Raw genomic sequence first — 20150 nt, forward strand, 5'->3', positions numbered from 1 at the left:
GGCTACCATTTTCTCCCGTTAGCCATTTTTGACTTGTCTCCTTATTCTCCATAGTTCATTTCCTAAATCTTATTTAATCTCTCTATTAAAAAAAGTCTCATACATTCACTGTTTTCTTTCCATCATTACTACTATCTCTGAGTGACATCTTTATTACATATGACTTGGATTATTATAATAGTCTGATAACTGATCTTTCTGAACTGCCTCTCTTTCCACCTCTCATTTACTCTTCAAATCATTGCTATATTCATCTTCCTAAAATATTCTTCCTACCTTTGAAAAAACTTCTTTAGAAGGGTGCCCAATGAGACCAAGCTTTAATAGTTTTTTAAAATTAGAATAAGTTGTTATTTAAAAGTTGTCAGTAGCTTCTATTTCTAGTGTTAGAATTTATAAATTTCCTTGGGAAATTTATATCCTTTTACCTGAGAATAATCTCTAGAATGGTTTCTTTTAGATAGATGTAAGGCAAATAAGATACCATTGTTTATTTTCTTTTATTTATTATTATTTTATATGTTTATTCATTTCCTGAGAGAGGGAGACAGAGTGTGAGCAGAGGAGGGGCAGACCTCCAGGCTCTGAACTGTCAGGACAGAGCCCAATGTAGGGTTCGAACCGTGAGATCATGACCTGAGCTAAAGTTGGATGAGCCACCCAGGTGCCCCTAGGTACCGTTGTTTACAGGAAAGTGTGTAACAGAACCTTTGTTTTATGTTGACAAATACTGCCCTTCTGGGAGGTTCCAAAAAAAAAAAAAAAAAAAAAGAGATGGGTATATTTGCATAAGGTTCAAGAAGCCTTCTGGGAAGTAGTGGATAAAGCTATGATACTCTCCTTTTTGAAGTTTAATATTATTAGAAAAGTATCAGATGAATTAAAATGGACCCAACTTAGGTCATTTGGCAAAAACATCAAATTACTTTGAAAAGTAACTTATCATAATAGGAAGGATAATCCAGAGTGATGACCAAAGCCATATGCAAAATCTTAGAATAAGTTTGGGGAGGCCTGGTTCTAGAAGGGCCTGTCTGAGCTTAGTGGGGAGGCTTTAAAAATTGCTGCATGCTTACATAAGCGTGTACACACACACACACACACACACACACACACACACACGAAGCCAAAGTCATAGAAGGGCAAATTTAAGGTCTAGTACTGAAGTGGCTTGGGGGGCAGTGTGTGGAGTTTCTAAGCTGTCCTAATACTGATGGAAGGCCATCTCCACTCATATTTGAGGAATTCTACCACCGCAGTGCTAGCAGCTATAAGTCAATACCTCATGTTTTTTGGGGGGGGATTCTGGGATTTTGGAGTCACAGTTGTCTTGAAATCAGGCAAGAAAAGATATGAAGCTATCTGGATTGGGAAGAAAGAAGTAAAACTCTCTTTATTCAGAGACAACATGATCATTTACACAGGACATCCTATGTAACCTACAAAAGAGCTCCCAGAATTATTGACTTTAGCAAGACTGTAGGATACAAAATTATATACAAAACTTCATTGGATTTCAATATATAGTACTAGCTATGAATAACCAGACATTGAAATATAAAAGTAACATAAAAATATAAAATATTTGGAGATTAATTTGAGAAAGAGTGTGAAAGATTGGTACATGGAAAATGATAAAACATTGGTGAGAGAAATTAAAGAAGATCAAAATACAGAGATATATTGTGTTTACAGATTGGAAGACTCAATATGGTTAGGAGAGCAGTTCTCTAAATTATTATATAGATTCAAAGCAATCCCAATCAAAAATCCCAGTGTTTTTTTTTTTTGGTAGAAATTAATAAGCTGATTCTAAAATTTATATGGAAATGCAAAAGATCTAGAATAGCTTAAATAATTCGAAATAAGAGAACCAATTTGGAGGACTTAACCTACCTTACTTCAAAGCTTTTTATAACACTTTAGTAACTAAGACAATGTGGTATTGGCATCAAGGTAGACAAATAGATCAATGGAACAGAATAGAATCCAGAAATAGACCTACACATATATGGTCAATTGATTTTTGACAAGCGTATTTAGATGAAAAGGATAGTTTTTTCAACAAATGATGCTACAACAATTAGATATTTATCTGCCAAAAAACCACATTTCCCCCCCAAACCTCTTCAATTCATATCTTGCACCAATACAAAAAAATGAACTCAACATGGATCATAGAGTTAAATATAAAACTATAAAACAAGAAGAGAACACAGAAAATCTTTGTGACTTGGCAAAGATTCCTTAAAGGCAAAAGCACAATGCATTAAAAAAAAAAGATACATGGGACTTCAGCAAAATTAAGAACTTCTACTCTTTAAAGCTAAAGACTGGGGAAAATATTTGTACATCATGTATCTGATAAAGGGCTTATACACAGAATGCGTAAAGAACTCTGAAATCTCAGTGATAATAATAATTTTAAAATGGACAAAAGTTTTGAGCAGATACTTCATCAAAGAAGCTATAAAAGTGGCAAATAAAAAAACATGAAAGGTTTTTACTCATTGGGGAAATGCAAATTAAAACCATAATAAGATATCACTACACACCTATTCGACTGTCCAAAATTAAAAAGCGGTGACCATGCCGACCTTTCTCAAGGACGTGGAACAACTGAAATTCTCATATACTGCTGGCAGGAATGCAAAGTGATATACCATTTTGGCAAATAGTATGGCAGTTAATTAAAAAGCAACATAAACATACTAGGTGACTCAGCCACTTCATGGCTAGGCATTAATCTAGGAGAAATGAAGGCATATGTTCCTACAAAGACTTGTATATGAATATTGAAAGTAGCTTTATTTGTAATAGCCCCAAACTAAAAACAATGCAAATGCCCATCAACATGGTGAATGAAAAAACAAATATGGCATATCCATATAATGGAATACCACTTACTAGCAAAAAGGAACAAACTATTGATACACCCAACAATATGGATGAATCTCAAAAAATTGTGTTGAGTGAAAGAAGTCAGACTAAAGAGTCAATAGTGTATAATTCCATTTATACAAAGTTCTTGAAAGTGCCAATTAACCTACAGTGGCAGAAAGCAGATCAACAATTGCCTAGCGATGGGGCAGGAGGAAGAGATTACAAAGGGGCACAAGGAAACTTTTGGGGGTGATTGATATGTTCATTATGTTGATTGTGGTGATGGTTTCATGGGTGTATACATATGTCAAAATTTACCAAATTATATGCTTTAAACATGCACAGTTAATTATATGTCAATTATACTTCAATAAAGCTGTTAAAAAAAAGAGATATTTTAAATAGGTAAAAATAGGTAATGTTTGAAATACTAGTTGTACCTAGTGAGTGTATATTTCTCCAACTGACTAACCTCCAAACACTTGGATCTGGCATTTGCTTTCTGTGGTCCAATCTCAGGCTAATACTCCTGCTGTATTTCCCACTGACATTTTGAATTTCAAAGGGGACTGTTTCCTCAAAGGGTATTATCTTTTCTCATGCATTTCATTATCCTGGAATGGGCGGCCTACCATCTTCTGATCTCACATAGAGATAATCCCTCCTTCTTCTGAACCCCCATAATTCTTTGTACTTTATGGCACTCATCATATTCATCTTTATATTATAGCTTATAAATACATTTCTTACCTCCCCTATAACAGTAAAAGATTCTTGAAGTTAGTGACCCGTGTATTTATTATTCGTCCTAATACCATAATGGTGTCTTAGAGAATATCTTATAAATAGTAAATGTATATATGTAGTTGTTTAACTGAGGATTTTTTAATACTGCTCAAAGACTAAACAACATTTTATCGTGCTTAAAAAATATGAAACTTTTCCTAATTGTGATGTATGCAATCTTTGTTCACATAAGATTGGGGAATATTTTTCCTTTGTTTAGGTTGTTTAATCTCTCAATCTATTGTGAATACCTGTGTTTATCATCTTTAAGACATTTCTCATTACCTGAGTACCAGAAACTATTGTTTGTAGTAGATTTGTAATTGTTCAAGGATCTCCCACATAATGTACAAGGGTTGGGCAAAATGGCATATAGATTCAATGATTATAAAGAAAATAACAAAAGTCTGTTTCTGGAACATCTTTTTCTATTTTTGACCCCATGTTGAAATAATGAAACCCAAGTCCTATCTAAGAAATAGGCCAGTGATAAAACCTAAGAATAATTTTGTTGCGGAGTTAAAGTGAACAAGAAACTGGGCTAAGAGGAAAGCTTTACTTCAGTTTCAAATATCGGAAAAAACTGGGAAATTGGATAAAAGGAGTTCAGGAAATTGTACTGGATGAAAATGATGTTTTGTATTTGTTCTAACGTGAAAACATCTATTTCCCTCACACAGAGATGGATACGTAATGGTCTCAAATCTAATGGAAGTGCTCATTTCCAGGGGTATTGTAGTTCTGAAATGGGTTTGTTTGAGGATTCTAGGTCTAATTTCATATCATTAAACTCTGAAATTACAGAAGCCTTTCCAAAGTAATCCTTGAGCCTCAAAACGGCCTCATGGTGCACCACGAGCGTGTTGTGTACAAAGTCTGAAGGGCTTGTAATACAATGCTCCTTCTGGTAGCGACCAGTGCTGTGCTCGGTTCTTGCCTTTCCCATGGGCTGCATTTCTCAGTGTCAGAGCTCAGCCCGGGTGCTGGAGTGGCAGCCGCTAAAGGTTTCTAAAGCCGATAACAGGGCAGAGGTGACAATGTCAGGGTTTGGATGAGACCTGGGTTTGAATACTAGTTCCACTACATATGAGCTCTGTGGCCCGGATCCAGCCTGCTCGCTTCCTGAGCCTAAATGTCCCCATCTGCCAAAAGGGTACCATGAATGTCAAGACCTAGCATGGTGCCTCGACACGTGTGCGTGTGGTTAGTTTTATTAGCAACGAGAAATTGTCTTAGTTTTACTTCAAGAAAATAGTCTTAGCCTCGTGCTAAGGATAATTTTAGAAAACAAGAGTGTGAATGTGGGCATTTTTCTTAGAAACAGTTCTAGAGGAAATTTGGTGGCTGTGTATCTAGTGTTAAAAGGCCTACCCAACCTTGTCTAAGAGTCACAATGTCAATGCCTTCAAACAGATACACAAATGGTGTTATGGAACCCCAGATATTGTCCACTCCATTCACTGTGGGCAGGAAGAGGGTCTATTTTTAAGGGGACAGAAGAAGACCATAACTGGCTAAAAATAGGGTTCTCCTGTCTTCCGTCTGTCACTTTCACCCTTCATTTTTCTGTCCACCCCCATGTTTCCTAAAGTCTCCTTATCATCTCTGTTCACTTTTCCCTCCTCTTTCTCTACTCTAGAAATGGTACATGTTATGAAAGAGAAAATTCTTGACACCATCCCCAGAAAGTCAGTGGTGGGGGTAATGCATTTTTAATCCTGAACACCTGGCCTCCTTTTATTTGGCTGCCAGAATGAGGAGGTTTTTTGATTATTCAAAGAAGTCCTTTTGCTGGTGTTCACAAATGACTAAAAAGGTTAATAAATTTCAGAATCTGCCTGGTAATCCAGGGAGATAGAACTCTGCAAACACAGACTTTTCCTTTTAGGTTGAATCTGACATTATGAAAAGCTCCCCGTCTCTTTCCACACTCGAAGTATTTATCCAGGCGTTAAACACTGAGCAGCAAAAGCGTAGCAAGGGAGCTAACATTAATTGTGGGTCCACTTTGCAGAAGGTTTCTCACATTATCTCATGTAGTCTTTGTGACAATCCCGGGGGGCAAGCATCACCATTTCCATATTTCATAGGTGAGGGCGCCAGGGGGCTTCAACATGCCCTGCCGGGGAGGGACTTGCTCCAGTGCAGTTTCCCTAAGCACTGGTGACCCCTTGCAAGATTTAGCCATCGTCTGCAGCTGATCCCCTCACCCCAGTCGTGGTATCCTGCTGTAACACCTTGATACAAGTGCTCTTCACGCACCATGCAGTGCCAATTATGGCAATACGTAGCTCCCAATTTCAACCACCGTGTGTGGCCAGTCAACTCTTGGGGTGTCAAGGGCAGAGTCCATCTTTCTAGGGAAGAGGGCTTTGAAATTGACATCCCCTCCCTCAGCAGTGCAAGCACAGCATCTGTGTCCCCGAATCTCTTTCATCTGCTCTGATTACACAGAGGCAGGTCTGCAAGTCCCTTATGTTGGCTGGGGTGGTGAGGTAGTGTGTGTGGGATGATGGCGGGTGGTAACGCCAGTTACCTGTCAGTGGTGCCTCTCAGTAAAGGCGGCAGGGCAGCAGCAGGAGTACTTGGTGGTTTTGGTCTTCAGTTATGATTCTGAGAAGACGAGAACATCATTTACACATAGATTATCAAACTGAATCCTTTTAACAACTCTGTGAGGAAGGTTCAATTATGATCCCGGGGTAATGTAGTGATTACGAATAAATACGGGCTTGGGTTTGAATCACTGCTCTGATACTGTCAGTGGTAAGTTCAGGACTTGACATCTGTGTGACTTTCACCTTCCTGTGCCTTGGCTTCCTCTCTGTATGACAGGAAGAATAACACCACCTACCTTATACTGTTGTGAAAAGCAAATGAGACAACCTATATGGTAGTAAGTGCTCTATAGGTGGTCACTATTGTTATCTCCATTTTCCGGATGAGGAAACTAATACCCAGATGGGTTAGATAACTGCTCAAAGTCACAGAGCTAATAAGTGCTTTCAAAACCCATGCTGTCAGCCATTACTCCATGGCAGTGCTTCTTAGCCTTTTTCACATCCCGGCACACATGGAAAACAATATTACTCATAGGACATTGCGGGGAGTGAGTGGGACAACTCAAGGTTTGAGGCGATTGGTCTGGCGGGCTCTGGCCATCCCCAGTTCCTTCTGGTCAGCTGGTACTCTGCTGTACTGAAACAGGTGCCAAGGATGTCAGGTAAGTCTTCCTAGAGAAAATGCTGTTTTCAGTATAGCTTGAACAGTTAGTAAAGTTTAGTAGTGAAAGCGGGGCGGCAAAGTTGGGTGAGAGGGACTGCTTAATTTTCTTTTCTGGAAAATGGAGATCACAATACTACCTATTATACAGAAAAACTAAATGAAGGAATGTATATGGAAAGACTTTGCAAATTGTGATATCAATTTTAGCTGTTACTATTTCTAAGGAAAATGCACAAAATATTTGAAATCATTAGAGTGATTTAGGCATAGTGGTTACAGAAATGGAACATTTCTACCAAACAGTCACTTGAGGGAAGTTACAGTTTTGAGATGACCTTCCTCTTGCCCTCCTTCCCTCCCTTACTTCCTTTACTTATCTTTAACCAAATAAAAATGGATGTTAGCTTCCTCCAAGGTTTGTTATGAGGCTTAACCTATTTTAATCCAGTAACTAAAGCAAGTAGGAATAAGTTCAAGAATCCTATAAACCTAAGTCAAGTGATCTCTGAAAGTCAGACTCATTAGCTTTATCTGAGGTAATGGCATGGCAGACCATCTCCATGATGTCGTCCCAGCACTTCTTTGGTGAGGACTTGTTCTGACAGGCAAGGCATCCAGGTATAAGCTGGACCCAGAAACAAAGCTTTAATCATTAGAGGGGGGAGATTTGGAGCCGTCAGTCAGCTTGTCTCCTGCCCAGGGCCTGACGTCACCTGAGTCCTATGGAAAGGTTTTGAGTAAAGCTTGAAAGGGCCACCACACTGACTATATTGTCCATCTGTGGGGCCCAAGGATGTCTGCCTTGGTCCTGTCTCTCTGAGAGAGGAGGTCAGGAAAGGAAGAGAGACATTCTTCCCAACTGTTCAATGTAACACCAAAATAGCTTTGTCATCCTGACATCAGCTCCATGGCATCAGCTGTGGAGGCAGATGGCAATGCCTGCTGGACATGGTGAACAGTGAAAGAATTTAGGCAATGGGAAGAGAGGAGAGGGTACCATGTGAATGGCTACTAGACTTATTTGTCAGCATATGGGAAATGTTCATAGGAAGAATGATTGGAGGCAAAAAGTAGGAAAACATGGGTTACACATAGAACAAGGCAGTAACAAATCTTGGAGCATTACCACAAGTCTTCATTGCTATTTCATTCCTGCACCCTTGAGCTACTTATACTTGGAGATCCAGGGTGAGATCTGGAGCCTAATTCATCTCCAAATATTACCCGTTTTAAGAAGTATTCTTTTAAAGGGTTCATGTAAAATTTGTTCAACTTTGACATTTTCTTTCCAGAGTTTACTGAAAAATTCAGTCAAGTCACTTGCACAAATGCATCAATATTTTAAAAGCTACCAATCTTACACATAAAAAGGAAGACTCACAATCCTCGATAATCTTTAATGTAACACGCATTCATTATATATGAGCCCTCAAAGGGGAAACTCGCGTTGTTCAGAATCCTGAGTGCTACAGAATGGTGGCTTTGGGATAGTTAAATACCACATATTTGCTTTGTAAAACCACCATCAAATGACTTTAGCAGATGAACCCTGAAAGTCATCACGACTCTTTTGTCTTTAATAATGAGGATCAAGCAAAAGGAGAGTGTTTCCTCTGATGTGACATTCTTGTGGTCATAGCTTAACAAGATACCCTCCTTGAAATTTGACTCTGATGATGTTCCTCGGGCCTTGGAGAAGCTGACTCATTCTTTGTGGCTGATCCCACATGTCACCTCCACTGTGAGCTAGGCCCTAACACCTCAAAAAGGATTAATTGCTCCCATGGAACTTGGTATATGTCTCTGTTATGGCACCATTATCACATGGTATCCTAGCTATTTTTGTGCTTGTTTACTCAATAAACTATGAGCTCCTTGGGAGTGGGGATGGTTTTTGGCACAGGAGGCACTTAACAGATAATTGTGGAATTAAAGAGAGCATCTATCATCATTGATGCTATGTTTAAGATATAGATAAATTTATGCACTTGTACAAACAAAGTGAGAAAAAAATGTTCAAGGGGCTGTTGCCATCCAGATATAGAATTTAAAAAAAAAAATTTTCTTAGGAAGCTGTCATCTTAAAATCTCCTGAACTAGAGAGATTCAAGAAAGGTAAGCAATGTTCTGAGGTAAATGACTGAGTTAACAAATGAAAGAAGAATTTTCTGTTATCTAGTATGTGCTTGATTTACACCTATATTTAAAGCTAGAACTCAGGGGAAGGGAAGGAGTTGGGTTTGATATTTATTGAGTGACTTCTGTCTCCTAGGTTCTGTAATTGGAGGTTTCTGATACATTTCACTTTATGTGCAACCACCCCATTGGTTGAGTCCTATCAGCTCCTTTTGTCAAATGGGGAAAACTGAGGGGTGCCTGGGTGGCTCAATCGGTTAAGCGTCTTACTTCAGCTCAGGTCATGATCTCACGGTTCGTGGGTTCGAGCCCCATGTCGGGCTCTGCGCAGACAGCTCAGAGCCTGGAGCCTGTTTCGGATTCTGTGCCTCCCTCTCTCTCTGACCCTCCCCCATTCATGCTCTGTCTCTCTCTGTCTCAAAAATAAATAAACGTTAAAAAAAATTTGAGAAAAACGGGGAAAACTGAATTTTGGAGGTTCCGCAATGTGAACACAGTTGTTCTGTCTACTAAATGGCTGAATCAGAATTTGAACCCAAATCTGAAAAAAAAATTCTTAGAATGTGTCTATATGTGTTTTAAAAAAAGGGAAGAATTGAATGGTTATTACAATAATTCAGGGCAACCCTTACCTGTAGCCTACAATTTCCCCTCTTAAATAAATATCCAAGGAAGAGATTAGGGGGAGGGTCTTGAAGTAGGTAATAGATGTGGTGGGTAAGCTGGTGGACTCAGAGTCAGAAATTGGGTAAAGAGCCTGGTTCTGTCACATCCTACTGGTGTGACCTTGGGCCAATTATTTAACCTCCTTGAGCCTCAGTTTCTTTAACTGTAAGATGTGGAAATGGGTGGAGGGAAATAACCATTGTTTGTATGCTACAGGATTTTTTTTATTTTTGTTTTTTTTTAATTTTTTTTTCAACGTTTATTTATTTTTGGGACAGAGAGAGACAGAGCATGAACGGGGGAGGGGCAGAGAGAGAGGGAGACACAGAATCGGAAACAGGCTCCAGGCTCTGAGCCATCAGCCCAGAGCCTGACGCGGGGCTCGAGCTCACGGACCTCGAGATCGTGACCTGGCTGAAGTCGGACGCTTAACCGACTGCGCCACCCAGGCGCCCCAACTACAGGATGTTTTAAGAATAAAATGAGAGAACGTACTGAGCACCTAGACAAGCACTTGCCACTTGGCATTAGGGCTCAACACATTCTTACTGTAATTAGCCATATGTTCTATGTTTATTGCCCAAAGTCAACAGACAGTTGCTCATCTCTCTACTTAATGTTCAGTAGATGCAATCTTAAAGTAAGTGAAGAGAAGCCCACTGAATAATCTTTTCCCCTGTAATCTGCAGCCAGAGTATGGGGTTTGGAGTCATTTGATAGGAGTTTGATTCCTGGTTCTGCTTTGTGATCTTGGTGAGACAGGTTACTCAGTTTCTCTGAACGCGGTTTTCTTATCTGTAAAATGGCAATCAAAACTACACCTATCTAACAGAATTCTTGCCAGGCTCACCTGATAAGTACCAAGGTAAGGAGTACATGAAAGGGCACATAACCTGGTCTAAGAAGAACCAGCAGAGTCTTCTCGAAGGCAGTGAAGTCCAAGTGGACACCTAAAAAAGAGAAGAACCTTGAAAACCATGATACACACTTATGCCAATAATAATTATGTTATCATTTTATTAATATATATATACAGGTCTCCCTCAACTTATGACAGGCTGATGTCTCAATAAATCCACCACAAGTTGAAAATATCTTAAGTCAAAAGCATTTGATACATCTAACACATCTAACCTACTGAACATCACAGCTTAGTCTAGACTATCTTAAATGTGCTTAGAGCACTTATATTAGCCTACAGTTGGGCAAAGTCATCTAACACAGAGCCTATTTTATAATAAAGTGTTGAATGTCTCATGTAGCTTATTGAATACTGTACTGAAAACCAGAATGGTCGTATGCGTACAGAAGGATTGCAAGTGTATCCGTTGTTGACCCTGGCCATGAGCTGCCACGTGCTGGTGCCCACAATCATGAGGGAGTGTTGCACCACATATCGCTTGCCTAGGAAAATATCAAAATTCAAAATTTAAAGTACAGTTTCTACTAAATGTGCATTGCTTTCACACCATCATAAAGTAAAAAAATCATAAGTTGAACAATCATAAGTTGGGGAACATCTGACATTTAACTTTTTTCAAACTATATTTTCCATGGAACTGGTTTCACTTTCTGACATAACCTTAGAATTTCATTAAGTTTTTAAGGGAGGAATGCTGTGATTTTTCTTTTAGTGGATTTTAATTATCTCCAAAATTTGGTCTATCATTTTCCTAAAGGTATTTTTGGTAGAACTTCAGTATTTTGCTATGTCCTCAATCATCAGCTCTACAATGTGAGAATCAAAAGGAATATAGACCATGTAATTCTTTCTGGCTTTCATAATAATTGGGATAAGTCCATGAGCTCTGTGTGTGTGTGTGTGTGTGTGTGTGTGTGTATGTGTGTAAATGCGTATTCATCTTGGATTTGATGCTGAGTTATTCTTGGGGTATAAATAAGACACTGAAAGGCACATTAACTTTTCCAGGTCACTAGGGTTTTCATTAGAATGCTGGACTATTAATAGTTACCTAGTGGTAGAGAGGAAATGATGTTCCAGTCCTTCTCCTCTCTAGAGGGCTTAGCATACCAGAGAGCAACAGTGATTTGCAAGTGTCTGGTTCATAGTGTGCTGGTATTGTTTACAAGGTCAAATTTTGGATTAACCTTTTTTGATGAAAAAAAAAATTCAACAACAGTATCTTCAGGAACATTCTGTTTCTTAAGGAAAATTATTTTACATGTAATTTACCTAGTGCACCACATAAAAATTCTTAGCACAGAATACTCAACACACTGTAAAAATTTATTTCCTTTGAATTGCTTAAATGTCATCGTGTTTGGTACAAATAAGGAAATACCTCCTTGTGCAAATAATCTTGCCAAAGCTTCTCTGCTATAGTCTCACATAAAATGGTCCCCGCTATATAGAAAAGGATAATTGAGTTATTACCTGGTGAACACAAACAACAGAGCCAGCCACAAGAGATGATTCAGAAAACTTTATTATGTTTTGTTATCCTTTAAAACAAGATTATCTGCCCAAAGAATCTAGAAAATTACTTGTACTGTTTCCAACTGATTTTGTCTGAACGATTTCTGTGAGATGCACTGAACAGGCCATGGTGGGATGAGGGATTTGTTAGAATAACCAGATCTGTTATATGGCTGATATTATCAGGTTTTTACTAGACTATTAGCTGCTTGAAGGCAGAGTCTGTATCATATTTATCTTTGGATCTCTCCTGTGTCTTGAATGTAGTAGGCATTGTCTAACTAGTTATTGAATTGATTTAAATTCATTTTACTATGAAAATAATTTCTGAGTCTCCCAGGAATCAGACGGCATTTGAATAATACATTCCTTGATGCTCTTTTTCATTACATCTGGTTTCGTTTCCCACTGGGATCTACATACGTATGGAAACACAGGCGTAGATTTGTGGAAATTATGGATTGTGACAAGGAAAGCAGCATCAAAAATTGGATAACATTTGGCAAATATGGGTAAAATTAATACAGACATGTGTGGACTTACAGAATTCATATAGATTAAGAATTTTTGGGAAAAAAAACCCACAAACACGCCTGTTTTTATGGCTGTAGTACATTATACAGTCTGTCTTCTTTTCTTTTCTTTTTTTTAAGTTGATTTATTTGTTTTGAGAGGGAGAGAAAGTGCAAGCAGGGAAGGGGCAGAGAGAAGGGGAGACAGAATTCCATGGAACTCACGAACCATGCAATCATGACTTGAGCCGAGCTTGAGTCAGATGCTTAAATGACGGAGCCACCTAGATGTCCCTCTCCTACTTTTCTTTTCAAAAAATTTTTTTATTAAAAAAATTTTTAATGTTTATTTATTTTTGAGAGAGACACAGAGTGTGAGTGGGGGAGGGGCAGAGAATCCCCTAGCAGAGAATCCTTAGCAGGCTCCAGGCTCCGAGCTGTCAGTCAAGAGCCTGACACCGGGCTCAAACTCACGAACCGTGAGATCATGACCTGGACGGAAGTCGGCCACTTAACTCACCGAGCCACCCAGGCACCCCTTACTTTTCTGTTTTGACAGTTTTACTATTAGATAAGCCTGAAATTCAGGTGAGGAGATGCTTGTGTGCTTGTGCATGCATGTATGTAAACAAGAGACAAATGAAATTTTATCCCAATAAGATGAATCTGGCATAGAATGATGATAATGACTGTTAATTGAGAGCCCATTATATATCAGGTAATCTTTAAATACAATAATGTATTTAATGCAGACAACAACTTGATGAATTATCTGTCATTTCCATTTTTTAAGGTTAATAAGCTGATGTTCAGAGCTGTTTAATAACTTGCTCAAGCTCATACAGTAAGTAGCAGAGCTGAGACTTAAACCCGAAACTCTCTGACTAGTAAATTGGTCTTCTTCCCACGTATTGTGCTTGACATAGGAGGAGGCAGCTACACATGGTGATTCTTAACAGTGTCAAAACATCTTTTTCTTTGGGGACAACCCTTGTCTGTAATTATTACCTGTAGAGTCTTTCTTTGAGCCTTAAAGCTAGATTAAGGCTCTGTTTATGTAGAGCAACAAAATAGTCCAATTGCAGCTTCTAGTACTGGCAACATTTACTGGGAAGTCAGTAACTGAACAAAAGTGAGGCACCTTGAATAAAAGAAAAAAGTGAAGTGAGAGGGTGTTTAATGCTTTGTCTTTTTTTTTAAAATACAACAAATTAAACAATTTGAATTCTGAGTAGACAGAAACAAGTGAAAATTTATTTCACTTTTCAAACCATGTTGAATTAATATATCCTAGAATTTTTACCTTCAGGTGGTAATGAACGAGCAGCATCAGAAAGCTGCAGGTGGAAGAGGTTGAGAAACAGCATGTGTTTTATCAGTTGGTAAGGGAGCCAAGGTGGTATTTTGACTGTGGAGGGGAATGGTAATATTAGAGAAGCATTTGCTGGTTTGTAGTCAGTCTCCTTTCCTATGAACACAGGATAATGATAGAGTTGAAACATTAAAACTAAAAACCAATTTATCCAGCAGACTGTTTTCTTCAAGTGCTGTGACAGCCGAAAAGAAACCCAGGTCTGCCAAGATGGGGATCTACGCACCTAAATTTCTTTGTTGTGCTATGCGCTCGGCATAGTGGTAAACCAAAGCAGCCTGATTCCTGCCCTCATGAAGCTTATATAGGCTAGACATAAGGAGACATAATAATTTCATAGAGCAGTATTGAGGACTTTTAAAGACTTCACAGTCAAAAATAAATAAATAAATAAATAAATAAATAAATAAATAAATAAATAAAACCCAGCAACTCAAAGGGAGAAAAATTGCCTCCAGAAGGCCCCTGGAACTAGCCCAAGGCTGTGAGTATTCAGGGGGACTGTGAAAAGACAAGACAATGGAGAGAAAAAATAAGGGTCCCCATGCAGTATTCATCTAGTTAAAGGTAATGACATCAGTAGGAGATTATACTGCTCTCATTAGAGATACTCGTGTTGTGAAACAATAAAGAAAGCCTGAACATTAATGCTCTGACCAGAATGGGTACCATTGTGGTTTAACATAAGCTACCTTTTATTTTATTCACTGGTGACTTGAGGGAAGTGAACTCTAGCAGCTAATCGCATTCACTTTCTTATGAAAGTGAATTATTATGAAGAGGCTTTCATAATAATTAAAAAATATATATTTTATTTATTTATGTCACTGAGGTGAAATTAACATAAAATTAACCATTTCAAAGTGAACATTTCAGGGGCATTTATTATATTCACAGCGTTGTGCAACCATCCTTTCTATTTAGTTCCATAACATTTTTATCACCCTGAAAGGGAACCCCATACCTATTTAATTATTTTTAAGTCTATTTATTTAGAGAGAGACAAGAGAACATGAGTGGGGGAGGGGCAGAGAGAGGGATAGAGAGTCCCAAGCAGGCTATGCACCATCAGCACAGTGCCCGACATGGGGCTCGATCCCACCAACTCTGAGATCATGACCTGAGCCCAAACCAGGAGTCAGACACTCAACCAACAGCCACCCAGGGAACCCCATATCTATTAAGTAATTTCCCCTCATTCTCCCTTCTTCCTGCCTCTGGTAACTACCTATCTTTGCTCTGTCTCTTCTGGGGATTTACCTATTCTGCTTATTTTTTATAAATGGAATCATATAATAAATCTTTTGTGTCTGGCTTCTTTCACTTAGCATAATGCTTTCCATGTTGTAGCATATATCAGTACTCCGTTTCCTTTTATGGTTGAGCAATATTCTATTATATGTATATACCATATTTTGTCATTATATGAGTAGACATTGGGTTGTTTCCACCTTTTAGCTCTTGTGCATAGTGCTCCTATGAACCTGTGTTGTTATAGTCCATTTGAACTGCTAAACAAAACACAGACTGGGTAGCTTATAAATATAGAAATTTGTTGCTTTCTGTTGTGGAGGCTGGAAGTCTCTGACCAGGGTGTCAGCATGGTTGGGTGAAGGTCCTTTTCTGGCTCATAGGCTTCCTATATCCTCACAAGATATAAGGTCTAAGGAGCTCTGTGGATCTCTTCTATAACACTAATCCCATTCATGAGGCCCCTCCCCCCTGCTCACTTCATCACTTCCCAAAGGTCCCACCTTCTAGCATCATAGCATTGGATATTAAGATTCCAATATGTGATTTGGGGGGAGATACAAACATTCAGACCATACCATGCATGTGCCTATACTTGTTTGAATACCTGTTTTCAATCCTTTTGAGTATACAGCCAGGAGTAGAATTATTGGGTCATATGGTAATTCTACGTGTAACTTTTTGAGGAACCACCAAACTGTTTTGCACAGTGGATGAGTGATTTTACATACCCACCAGCAATGGACAAGGGTTCCAATTTCTCCACATCTTTGCCAATATTTATTATTTTCATTTTTTAAAAAATTATAGCCATCCTAATGGATATAGAGTAGTGCCTCATTATGGTTTGCTTTACATTTCCCTAACGATAAGCATCTTTTCATGTGCTTGTTGGCTATCTGCATATCTCCTTTGGAGAAATGAGAAACGTCTATTCAAGTCCTTTGCACATGTTTTAATTGGGTTGTTGTTGTTGTTGTTGAGTTGGCAAACTAATTTTTGAGCCATGTAGTTCAGCTGTGTCCTGATATAAATCCAATCCCCACAGCAGTCTTAAGGGTGGGGTGTGGGCAGGGAGAAGAGAAGGCAGAGAGCACAAGAGAGATAGAACTTGGGGTGTGGCTGAAAGGATGCTAACACACAGCTTTATCTTCCCCAATAACTTAGACATCAAAGTTTATCTTTCCTGATAACTCACAAAAGGAAGTGATAGCTTTGGCATGGCACTGTGATGGATACGTATTTCCTGAATCAGTGACCTCAATTTCATTCTCACTGCCATTGTCTAGCTCCATAATAAAGAGTTACCAGTTTTTAGTGCACATCACACATGTTATCTTGCTTAAACTTCACAGCCATGCCAGGTTGGTAGTATTATCCTAATTTTACAGATTAGAAGAACTGAAGCCTGGGGAGATGGAGTAACTGGTTCAAGATCATGACTAGAAGGAGGCTGAATGAGTAGGGACTCCAGTCTCATAAATTCACACCCTTTTCCTATTACTCCACGGGTGGCTCCTCCCTTGTATGCATTATTGCCATAATCTCCTTCCTGTCTCCTTTTCTTCAGTATTCCCTTCCTGATTCAGTTCTCCACCTGCTGACTTGGTGGTATTTTGAAAATGTAAGTCTTATGCCACATCCTCACTGAAGGTCTTTTAATGGCTTGTCATCCTACAAGATCCTGTCTTCCCTTTCAAGTTATCATCTTTTGCTGTCCTCATCTGCACCCACCCTACAGTCATGTTAAACTACTCTTAGTTTCTGGAATTGGTTAAGTTGTTCATAACTTTGTGCTCACAACAGAGTTCCTGCTGCCTGGAATGCACTGACTCCCCTCCCCAACAGTACCACATTATGACCTTTCCCTTTGCCATAAAATGCACAAATATCGGCAAAAGAGGTAGTCAGGGGAAAGAGAGAGAGAACGCTGTCATTATTTACATACCTCCTTATTTACATACATCTTGACTGGCTGGAATATCCAAGAGAATCAACTGAAAAACGAGTAAGACCACTCAATAGTCAGATAGAAGATTTAAGAAAATCAACAGATCTCCCAGTCACCAACATTTAGAAAATGTAATGGAAAGAAGGCTCTTATTCACAGTAGCATCAAAACCCATAAAACTTAATAAAATATGTAACTTCATATTAAAGAAAAAACTTTGGACTGATTAAAGGATAGAAAAATAACACCCGACTCTACAAAAGTACACTCCATGTTTCTGCACAGAAGGTCTAACGTGGTGGTGAGGAGTCTCAGGTCTGACTGCTCGAGTTTGAATCCGCTTTCGTTCAATTCTCTCATGGGTCATCTCCGAAAAGTCACTTCACTTGAGTGTAAATCAGTCTTGATTGATTGTAAAATGAGAGCAATAATATTCACTAATTCCTGTATCAAAGATGAGAGATGAATAAAATAATCTGACTAAATAATAAATGAATGAATGAATGAATGAATGAATGAATAAAATGATCTGTTTAGAACACTTAGCCCAGTGCCAGGCACATAGTAAATACTTAATAAGTTACCTATTATACTAAAGATGCTAATTACCTTTAAGATAATCTATGCATTTAATGCAATTCCAATCGAGCATTTGTATCAGTATATGATTTGTAATTTTACTGAGAGATTTACAGAGTGTTGTGTTTTTTACTTTCCATTTTTGGAGTCATGTGTCTTTTGAGCTGTGGATATCTCCCAATAGAGGTGTTTTGCTTTTGGTTTTGCCTTTGTTTTTGATGCATATGACCCCATATATATGTCTCTTTCTTTCTTCCTTTTTTCCTTCCTTCTTTCCTTTGCTCTTTTCTTCCTTCTTTCCTGCCTCAAACTCACAAAGATATGCTTTTTGTGTTAAATCCTAGAGGCTTTATTGTTTTAACTTTCACACTTAGATCTATAATTCACCTGGAAATAATACCAATATAGTACTGTCTGAATGTAGAATATGAGGCACCTGGGTGGCTCAGTTGGTTAAGCGTCCGACTTCGGCTCAGGTCATGATCTTGTGGTCTGTGAGTTCGAGCCCCGCATCAGGCTCTGTGCTGATGGGTCAGAGCCTGGAGACTGCTTCAGATTCTGTGTCTCCCTCTTTTTCTGCCCTCTTCTGCCTGTGCTCTGTCTCTCCTTCTCTCAAAATAATAAATAAACATAAAAAAATTTGATATCTGGTAGAATAAGTCTTCCCTTCTTGTTCTTCTTTAAGAGTGTTTTGACTATTTCTGGCCTGTTTCTTTTCCATATAAATTTATGGAAAAAAACCAGCTTTTTAATTTCCACATGAAAAAAAGCTGCTGGGATTTTGAATTGGAATTGTAGAGTCTATAGATTTGAGGAAAACTGACATCTTTTCAATATTGAGTTTTCCAGTCCTTGAACATGGTACACTTCTCCATTTATTGAGATCTTTATATTCTTGCAGTAATGTTTTATGGTTTTCTGTGTGGAGGTTTCTATGCTGATTTCTTACCTTGGGGTTCCTACAAACCTACATATGGTACTAGCTTGATGTTTCAACTCCACAAGGTGGTATTTTTTCTTCCAAGAGTGGTTGTGGATTATGGCAAGCTTTATCATGACTACTCTGGGTTGGTAGACTATGTGTTTCTGGTCCTTTCTTTAATGGTCATTTGACAATCCCAGCTTCTTGCAGAGCTTAGTTCTTGCTTATGCCCTCCTGCAGGATACAGGAGGAATCTCCTATTGCTGCGTGAATGGAAACCTCAGGCCTTAGACACTTGGGCCTCTGACCAAGACCGATAGCCCCATTCTGGCTTTGCTTGCCCTCCATGTTTGTGGCACCTGTGGGTTGTCCTGTCCCTCTTTTGAGCTGAGCTATATAATATAGTTTAAAATATTTTGATCATAGTTGGCAGAGAATTTCTATTGTTTAGAGTGGGAGAGGGAGACTTTAGTGCTGGCTTAGAATTCGATACTCCTGGGAGTCTTCTGCCATACTACTTGGAATCTTGAAAAAAGGTCCACTAATAGAAGAATAGTTAAATATGAGAATGAGGTAGATGCAAATACAGAAAGTATGGAAAGATTTCTGAGTCATATTACTAAATGAAAAGAAAAATTTCACAATAATATGCATGGTATAATTTATGTAAGTAAAATGCAAAGCAACTCTCCCTTTAAAATACTTATAGCAATAGGTCTGGAAATTCACACACAAAACTGTTCACAGTGGTTACTTTTAACCACTATGAGTTGGGGTGGAGGGTAGATGGTTAAAGGAAACTTTCAAGGAGTTTTTCCTATCATCCTGTGTTGTGTGATTTATTTGAGTTATCATTTGTTTACAAGCAATACAACTTACATTACTTGTACAATAACAGTCAATCATGTCCTCTTTCCCAGCTCAGGCCCCAAACCCTTGACAGTCTTCAGAGCCTGTTCTTTCCTCTCCTGCTCAGCATCTACTCCAGCCACCTGGCTGTCTCTCTGTCCCTAGAATGCCATTCTCCTTTTCACCTTTGCATTTCCTGTTCTGTCTGTAATGTTCTCGCCCCGCCTCTTTAACTAGTTAACTAAAACTCATCCTTTATAGTGGCTTTCAATTTTTGCAACATGTCCTCAGAGCAGCCTTCCCTGAACTTCAGACCAGGTAAAGTTCTCTGTTATATGCTCTCCTAATGCCTTGTATTTCTCTTTTGCAACATTTACCAGAATTTTAATTAAATGATGTTGAAGGTAGTTGTATAATGCTGGACAATTGGAGTAGAGCTTGAGCTTTTTTTCTGTTAGGATTCGGGCTGTCTCATTTGCTGATGAATTCCCAGAGCCTAGCAGAGCAACTTGAACGTGATGAACACTCGGTGAAGGAACCAACAAGTAAGTACACGAGACTTTGTTTGAATCTTGTGTGTA

At 38.7% G+C, this 20150-nt stretch overlaps 2 long non-coding RNA genes across 2 annotated transcripts in view; one reads left to right on the top strand and one right to left on the bottom strand.

The window, feature by feature from the left end:
- LOC147579051 (uncharacterized) overlaps positions 1-20150 on the bottom strand; it is a 173707-nt gene that overhangs the window by 16284 nt on the left and 137273 nt on the right. The window contains exons 3-4 of the long non-coding RNA XR_015253497.1: positions 10547-10646; positions 6206-6282 (exon numbers count right to left, since the gene is read on the bottom strand). This is a non-coding gene — a long non-coding RNA (uncharacterized LOC147579051). The remainder of the gene's footprint in view (positions 1-6205; positions 6283-10546; positions 10647-20150) is intronic.
- The window catches only part of LOC147579052 (uncharacterized), a 136891-nt gene continuing 136769 nt past the window's right edge, over positions 20029-20150 (top strand). Inside the window, exon 1 of the long non-coding RNA XR_015253494.1 lies at positions 20029-20114. This is a non-coding gene — a long non-coding RNA (uncharacterized LOC147579052). The remainder of the gene's footprint in view (positions 20115-20150) is intronic.

This window comes from Puma concolor, chromosome B4, assembly GCF_028749965.1.
Source record: "Puma concolor isolate L17-30 chromosome B4, mPumCon1.1.hap2, whole genome shotgun sequence".
In the NCBI taxonomy this organism is placed as follows: domain Eukaryota; kingdom Metazoa; phylum Chordata; class Mammalia; order Carnivora; family Felidae; genus Puma; species Puma concolor.